This window comes from Eumetopias jubatus, unplaced genomic scaffold (genome assembly GCF_037043125.1).
Source record: "Eumetopias jubatus isolate StellerSeaLion01/CBP00866 unplaced genomic scaffold, mEumJub1_p1.0 scaffold_8, whole genome shotgun sequence".
NCBI classification, from domain to species: domain Eukaryota; kingdom Metazoa; phylum Chordata; class Mammalia; order Carnivora; family Otariidae; genus Eumetopias; species Eumetopias jubatus.
The window spans coordinates 107,169,266-107,177,767 of record NW_028274814.1 but is presented as its reverse complement, the minus strand read 5'-3'; the positions used below and the strand labels follow the sequence as shown (position 1 = coordinate 107,177,767).

Below are 8,502 nucleotides of genomic sequence, written 5' to 3'. Positions count from 1 at the left end.
CAATATTCAAAGTGCAGAGTTTCCTGATACCTGCTGGTATCAGGGAAAACAGTTCAGGTAAAAGGCCTAAATGAGAGAGAATAAATGTATCTGGAAGACAGGCTTGAGTTCATTTTTATGAGCAGCAGCATGAAACAAGTATGACCAAACTTCTTTAAGGGATAATTATTTTATGAGAGTTGTGGGGAGGAGGAGAGAGAACACAGAATGCATGAACATGGCTTGACTAGTGATATGGTCTACTAGTAATAGACAGAATGATGAGTATACAGAAATTGAGGACAAACAAATTCAGCAGTTTATTTCCTGGGGAGGGGGGTGCTTGCTTCAACACATATACTAAAATTGGAACAATACAGAGAAGATTAGCATGGCCCCTGTGCAAGGATGACATGCAAATTTGTGAAGCATTCCATATTTTTGCCCTGGTTTGGCCTCCTTGTTCAGCAGGGAACCTGCTTCTCCTTCTGCTTGCTGTTCCCCCTGCTTATGTGTGCTCTCTTTCTCTCTCTCTCTGACAAATAATAAAAAAAAAAATCTTAAAAAAAATATTTCCTGGGAGAGTAGTGATGGATAGAACATCAAAAGTGTTTTTCAATTATTTCCTCCAAATGAGAAGAGGTGTATTAATTTGCTAGGGCTGCCATAACAAAACACCACAGAGTAGGTTGCTTAAACACAGTTCCGGAGACTGAAAGTTCAAGATCAAGGTGTTGGCAGGTTTCGTTTCTTCTGAGGCCACTCTCCTTGGCTTGCAGATAATTGCCTTCTCCACTTTTACATGACCTTGTCCTTGTGTGTGGACATCCCTGGTATCTCTTCAACTCTATAAGGACACAAGTGAGATTGAATTAAAGCTCATCCATCTGACCTCATTTAACCTTAATTACCTCTTTAAAAGGTGTATGTTTAAATATAATCATTGTCTAAGATACTGGGGGTTAGAAGCTAAACATATGAATTTGGTGGATGTGGTGAGGGACACAACATAGTCCATAACAAAGAGGTGAAATTTTGGGTAGATGCTTTCTATTTATGAGGCAAGCATGCCTTTTCTCCCTGCCACCTAATGTAATACTAATTTGAATGCATGCCTCAGTTGCATGTATTCAACAGTTACATGCACTTTTATGCAACTGGTTATATTCGTTTTATCAATAAATCACTCTGAAAGAGAAAACATAGTACAATTTATGGCTAATTAAATTTTTTCTAATGTTAAACTGTGGAGGTAGAGAAGAGATTAGAGACACAATTCCCATTGGGCAAAAATAAGTGTAGAATATTTTTAACCCCATCTGATATATAGTAAATACCAACATTTATATTTTTATTGATAATGAAATTAAAAAGGTAGAAAAATCAAGATGGTATAATAAGAATCTTATTTATTCTATTTAAAATCTCTACCAGATATCCCATAGGCACTTCAAACTCATCAATTTCCATTTATACCATGGTTGCTCCTAAATTTGATTTCTTGAGAATGACTGGAAAACTTAGGAGCCCTTGTTAACTTCTCATTCGCAATTCCAGTCACCAAACCCTTTATATTCTACCTCTCAAAACCTGTCATACGTATGTTCCTTTATTTTCATGCCCAATGTCACTGTTTAGTTATATACATATGTGTATTTTAACCTGTTTTACTGCATCATTTCCTTAGCTGTTATACCAACCTCCATCTTTACTACCATTATACCAATTTCCTAATTTGTTTTCAGTGAGATCTTTGTAAAATAGAAACCTGATAACAAAATAATTAAAATTTTTCCTGTCCTCATCACCTGCAAGATACAGTTGAAACTCTTCCTTAGGACATACATATTTTGTCACCTTGCCCCCTGTCTACATTTCTGACCCTTGTCATGGCCAAATATCCACCATGCATATATTCAAGAATATTTAAATTTTTCATAGATTGAATCATTAAGTTTTATATGTTAGTTACTCTGTCAGGAAATACACCTATTCTTGTGTTCCCTCCTAGCTGTCTCTTCCTTGACCTTCAGACTAAAATAGTTTCCTCTTCATAGGAAATCATTCCTATTAGTACTCCTTTCTTTAGGACTTTAGTACTTGCCTCCTTTAATGCTATAGCAACCCATGTATATAGCTTGATAGGATTAATACTACCATAATCATTTGTTCACTTATCTGCATCCTTCTGTAGAATATTTATTCCCTGGACTTAGCATTAATATTTACTGTTTTTGTTTTCTTACATCACTGTTTTTTCCTTTTTTATAAATTAAAAAAGGCAATAAATATTTGGCAAGAGAAGACTTGGAAAACTTGTTTTCTTTAACAAAAACAATCTTAGTTCTACTGAATAATAAAAATTTAAAATCTAGTTTACAAGATTCTAAGGCAAAGAGATTAGAAAACATTCTTTTTATTCTAAATGTAAAATAAACAGATGTTTGGAAATAGAAAAATGTAAAATAAGCAGACATTTAAGGATGGAATTTTGAATGAAGTGGGAACTATTCATGAATTAGAAGCCTGCTTGGATTGAACATAAATGCATTATATATAAATGGATAGCTAATGAAACCTTTGTGGATTAACTGTTTCCAGAATCTATTTATTGGGGTGTCATTTAGCAACTTCATTTATTTTTTTCAATTCTCTTAGGTTAACTGAGCTTAGCTGGACTGGTCTTGTTTGCTCCATGTGGTACTACTTGCACTGCTTTCCTTTTGTGGCCTGACCGGGGCTGGGGTGTTCAAAATCACTCATGTAAGCTACAATTGATGCTGGCTTTTGGCTAGAGATTCAGGTAAGGGTTCTTTGAGAGGGTTTGACTTGCATAATAGGAGTAAGATAGGTAGATGAGAAATCTGATTTGAAAAATTTGATTGTAGAGTTTGTCATGTTCAGGAATTTGACTTTTCATAATATAATCATTGGAGAGGGGTAAGTATACTAAGCAAGAGACTGACTTTTAAAATCTTTTCATTTTTTTATGAAGATAATTTTAGTAACTGTATATACAATGGAATATTATGCAACCATCAAAAGGAATGAAATCTTGCCATTTGCAATGACGTGGATGGAACTGGAGGGTATTGTGCTGAGCAAAATAAGTCAATCAGAGAAAGACATATATCATATGACCTCACTGATATGAGGAATTCTTAATCTCAGGAAACAAACTGAGGGTTGCTGGAGTGGTGGGGGGTGGGAGGGATGGGGTGCCTGGGTGATGGACATTGGGGAGGGTATGTGCTATGGTGAGTGCTGCAAATTGTGTAAGACTGTTGAATCATAGACCTGTACCTCTGAAACAAAAAATACATTATATGTTTAAAAAAAGAAGAAGAAGATAGCAGGAGGGTAAGAATGAAGGGGGGGAAATCGGAGGGGGAGACAAACCATGAGAAACTATGGACTCTAAAAAACAAACTGAGGGTTTTAGAGGGGAGGCAGATTGGGGGATGGGTTAGCCTGGTGATGGGTATTAAGGAGGGCATGTTCTGCATGGAGCACTGGGTGTTATATGCAGACAATGAATCATGGAGCACTACATCAAAAACTAATGATGTGGGCACCTGGGTGGCTCAGTTGTTAAGCGTCTGCCTTTGGCTCAGGTCGTGATCCCAAGGTCCTGGGATCCAGTCCCACATCGGGCTCCTGGCTCGGCAGGAAGCCTGCTTCTCCCTCACCCTCTCCCCCTGCTTGTGTTCCTGCTCTCGCGCGCTCTCTCTCTCTGTCAAATAAAAAAAAAAAAAAAAACTTAAAAAAAAACTAATGATGTAATGTATGGTGATTAACATAACATAAAAACAAAGAGCTAATAAAAAAAGAAAGGTTAAAAAAAGTAACTGTATAAAAGATTGTTAGGGTAGAAAGGAACCACTTGGGATGTGGGAGTTTATGAAAAGGCAGATATAAAACAGTAACATTAGTTGGAAAAAATATTTTAAGACAATTACCATATAAAATTAGTAGAACTCAATTGATTGCATGGGAAGAAATGGGAGAGACCATGTTTGTGGTTGACATTGAAGCTTTAAGCCTGGAGAAATAGACTGTTTTGACCTCATTAATGGAGATAGAAAACAGGAAAAAGCACAAACTTTGGGGGAAGGTAATGAGTTCACTTTAGTTCAGCCACCATCTGAGGTGGCTTTGAGATATCCAGGTACTTTGAATTATGGCTCTCAGTGGAAAAGAGAAAGAAGGGATAGAAGTATAATTTGCATTTATCAAGAACATACTTTGGAAAATAGCATTACTCAGGATGAGACTGGCACTGTTACCTATTATTTTAGGAATATAAATTGGTTCAACAATACTTTCAAATAAACCAAATAGTATGAAAAATGCTCCTATCAGAATAAGCAGGAGGAAAATATCCTATGCTGAATATATAACATGACTATAAACAAAAGATAAACATCTTTTAGTTGATCAGATTCAGAGGTTGCATCTTGTCTTCCTCATCCTTGCTGCCTCTGAGCTAAATCTTACACCAGACAGTGTGGATAATGAGAATTTGCTTATATGACTAAATTGTACAGTCCTTTAGGCCTACTTTTCAGTTGCTCTTTTTGTTAAACAAAATGTAGATTATTTTTGAAGATCTAATGAAGGTGTAACAACAGGCTTTTTTTTTTTTATTTCAAGTATCAAAGAAACCACTGAAGAGAAAAACCAGCTTTGATTCCTTCTTTTGTAACTAGGCATTAGATGGTCAATTCAAGGGTTAGTAGTAAGAGACCCAGAGACCATTTGCAAAAAAACTTTAAACAGTACTTCCTCAAAAATGTCAATATAATAGCCTGGAGTGTTTATAGCAGAGTGCAGAAAATCTTTTCTAATATTCCATATAATACCTACCTTGAAGCCAGATTTTGATTATAACACCAGGATGAAACCTCAGGATGGAAAACACAGAGCTGGGACTCAATAATATGTATATTGAGAAAATGTAATATATATAAAATAATAGTTTATAAAAACCTTCAAAAAATTTTTATACCAGAAATATTCTAATATATCTAAAGTGTGACAAGTACATTTTTAATGTTTTTACCAATCCTCTACTTATTTTTTATCATTATATAACATATTTTTTTCAGAAAACTCCAAAATTATAAAAAAAAGGAAAGCTCTACATTTAGGTATATAAATGTATATCAATATAACATATGTATTATATCTCTGTGTGTATAATCTATATTTTATACTTTAAAAGATTACCAATGAACTATGAGCATTTTTTTTTAATAAAGATTTTATTTATTTGAGTTAAAGTGAAAGTGAGAGAGAAAGCACAAGCAGGGGGAGCAGCAGACAGAAGGAGAGAGAGAAGCAGGCTCTCCATTGAGCAGGGAGCCCCACACGGGGCTCGATCCCAGGACTCCAAGATCATGACCTGAGCTAAGGGCAGATGCTCAACCGACTGAGCCACCCAGGTGCCCCGAGCATTTTCTTATTAAAAATAATCCATTTATCTTCATAGAAGTAAACTTTATGGCTACCTCATAATTTATTTCTTAATCTTGAGAAAGTATAATTTAAAATTATTAGAAGGCAAACAGTGTATTGTAGTATAGAGAGCAGTTATAAAAGAAATAGTCTCCAGAACTGAACAAAGATGATGAAACCAAAAGGAGAATAAAAAGAATAGCATATTTGTGTGCAACAGTAATTAGATAAGGTGGTAGGAGGAGTGGGCCTGGTGGGGAGAGTTTGAGTAAGAAAGACTTTGAAAGCTACACTTGAGAGATCAGATTTTATCCTGAGGGCATGTTTGTGTACAGAGGCATATTTCAATAAAATCAGTGTTTTTGAAAGATAATCAAGTGGCCATGTGTTACAAAAGTAGAGTAAGAAGAGACTGAAGACAAGCAGATCTGTAAAGAGTTGACTGTTTTAATCCCAGTGAGATGAAAGTGATTGTCATAGGGAATGGAAAGAAAGAGGCAGATTAAGGGAAACCTTTTTAATAACAAAGTCACATAATCCAGTCACTCTTATCAGAGAAAAAAAATATTACATTGATATTGAACAGGAAATTGGAAGCTATGGCAACATCCCCAACTCAAAATTGTAGTGCCTATTTGGAGTATAAAATAAGATTCATTGTTGCAGTTCTGAATTAGTAAGTAATAAGTGAATTTAACCATACAGAAGTCACCTGCAATGTTGGAGCCTTGAGCAGAGAATAAGCTCTCTCAGGATAAAAGAATGTAAATGAATAGAAAATGTTCGAGAGTACATCAAGGGAATGTCCACTGGTAGGGAGACAAGAAGAGGGGGATAACCAGGTGAGAAGGGAAGAGAAGCAAAAGCAGATGGGTTTGAGCAATGGTATCACATCATAGAAAGGAATACAATAAGGAGTATTGGAAAGACCATTGGACTTGACAAAGTTCCTGGGTGATTTCAAGAAGGGAATTTATGGGAGATTGGAGTGAGATTGCAGATTGAGAATAATGAAATACAGTAAATGTCTTCACTCAGCCTATAAGAGTGACTACTTAAAGGAGGGAAAGAGGAGAGCTGCTGTATAAATTAGGAGGGAGGTGTCTTAATTTGTTGTTTTTTAAAGGAATCATAAATTTGAAAACAAATTAGTCAAGAGAAACCTTCCCATCATTCCACATTTTTAGGAATTCATCTTGAAACCTGGGGCCCAATTTTTTACCCTTCTGCCATCTGCCTAGTAAATGGAAGACCAAATGTGGCATTTTTGTAATGGTTAGAAAAAAGAAGTAAACAGGCATGCTCATACTGTCTATATGGACCTTAACATTTGTGTATCACACTTTCCAGGAAGTTTCTTAGACTCTTTTTTCGGTCCTTATAATCTCTTCAGCTTCTAACGTTTATTGTAGCAGTTGGTTATTGAGTACTTTGACATTTAGATAACATTCTTTATCATAATATATACAAATCAATATACACTTGCATTTGAAGACAGTTTATTAACAAAGGGAATATTTACAGAATTGTACATGTAGTAGAACTTGAGAGTTACTTCTGGGCTTAGTAGCATCAAGCCTCTTACCACTCCTAGTTCTGATGGAAAACGGGTGAGGTGGTGGTTACTGAAAGAATAATTCTATAGAATTGTGTGTACCTTCAACCAAAGGAAATCACCAACTCAAGACTCTGCAGGAAAGCATACAGGGGAAAATGGCTACTTTGTTCTGTCTTCCTTTGTTGTTCTATTAGGGTTTCCTACTGGCCAAATCCAATCTGAATTTAAAACACCTGGGAACTTGCTAATTTGGTTCTTACAAATCTGCCTCACAGAATAGAATTTAATAGAGTGCAGAGCAGATATGAAGGGTAAAATACCCCATATATTATCAATTTAGATGACTTCTTAGAATTTATACATTTCTCTGGTTAAGAAAACTATATAGGAGTGCCTGGGTGGCTCAGTTAGTTAAGCCACTGCCTTTGGCTCAGGTCATGATCTAGTGAGAGAGAGAGGAAGAGGCAGAGGGAGAAGCAGACTCTCCGTTGAGCCAGGAGCCCATTGCAGGGCTCGATCCCAAGACCTCAGGATCATGACCTGAGCTAAAGGCAGATGCTTAACCAACTGAGCCACCCAGGCACCCCTTATGTTGCTTTTTGTATGGACTGTATCTACTACACACTCTGTGCTGCCAAATCTCCAACAAAAATGTTTCTTCATCATGTGTAGTTACTTGGGAGAATGTGAGCCAATCTGACTTTCTGACAACAATCTGACAACTTCTTTATCTGGAGAATGCACCAATTCCCCCACATAGAATTTCCCATAGTCCCATAATCTCTTAAGAAAATGGAGAACACAGGGGAGATTAGAAGACAAAGACATGGTATTTTATGAGAGTGGGGCATATAGTTGAGAGATGAGAGGAAGAGTAAAAGTATGTGGCAATAAAAAAATCTGTGCATATATATGTGTAAATAGGTTAATAACCTTTCCTAAAGACAGATTGTCAGGAATTATAAAGTTTGCACTGGGAAAAAATAAAATTCCAAATTCAGAGTTACTGCCTATAATGTTAATCACAATAAATTAATTTCTATTGAAATATCTCCTAAGACTGTGAATGGAAGTTACTTTAATGATAGAAAAAGCTGTTGTTATTTTATAGGCACTACTATTTTATATTTCAGTACCATCTGTGTTTACAGCTTTCTAAAGTGATTAAAAGTTGAGTGGCTATCATTTGCCCTTAGTCTATGATTGAATTACTCTGGAAATCATTGTAATGTTATATGGATTAAGGCTATGATTCAATTCATAATATTCTAACATAAGTAGTAAACAGAAATGAGTTTTTATAATGTCAAATATATTTTACTTCTTTTATGGTTTCATTTTATTTCTATCACATTCAAATGACTAATTATGCCTTTTCTATTAATAAAGTTCATTTTTAAGACATTTTGCAATCTGTTAGCATAAACTTGTTCAAGACACTTTGGTTTTAGTCTTGTTTATAGTGAAGGTAAAAAAATACCAAGCCCTAAAAATAATACTCATTACTT

General features: G+C 35.5%; 1 non-coding gene across 1 annotated transcript; it reads left to right on the top strand.

Moving 5' to 3' along the window:
- Nucleotides 1–318: 318 nt before the first annotated feature.
- On the top strand, nucleotides 319–422 carry LOC114211073 (U6 spliceosomal RNA). Its single transcript, XR_003609644.1, has one exon. It is a non-coding gene; the product is annotated as a U6 spliceosomal RNA (small nuclear RNA).
- Nucleotides 423–8,502: the final 8,080 nt, after the last annotated feature.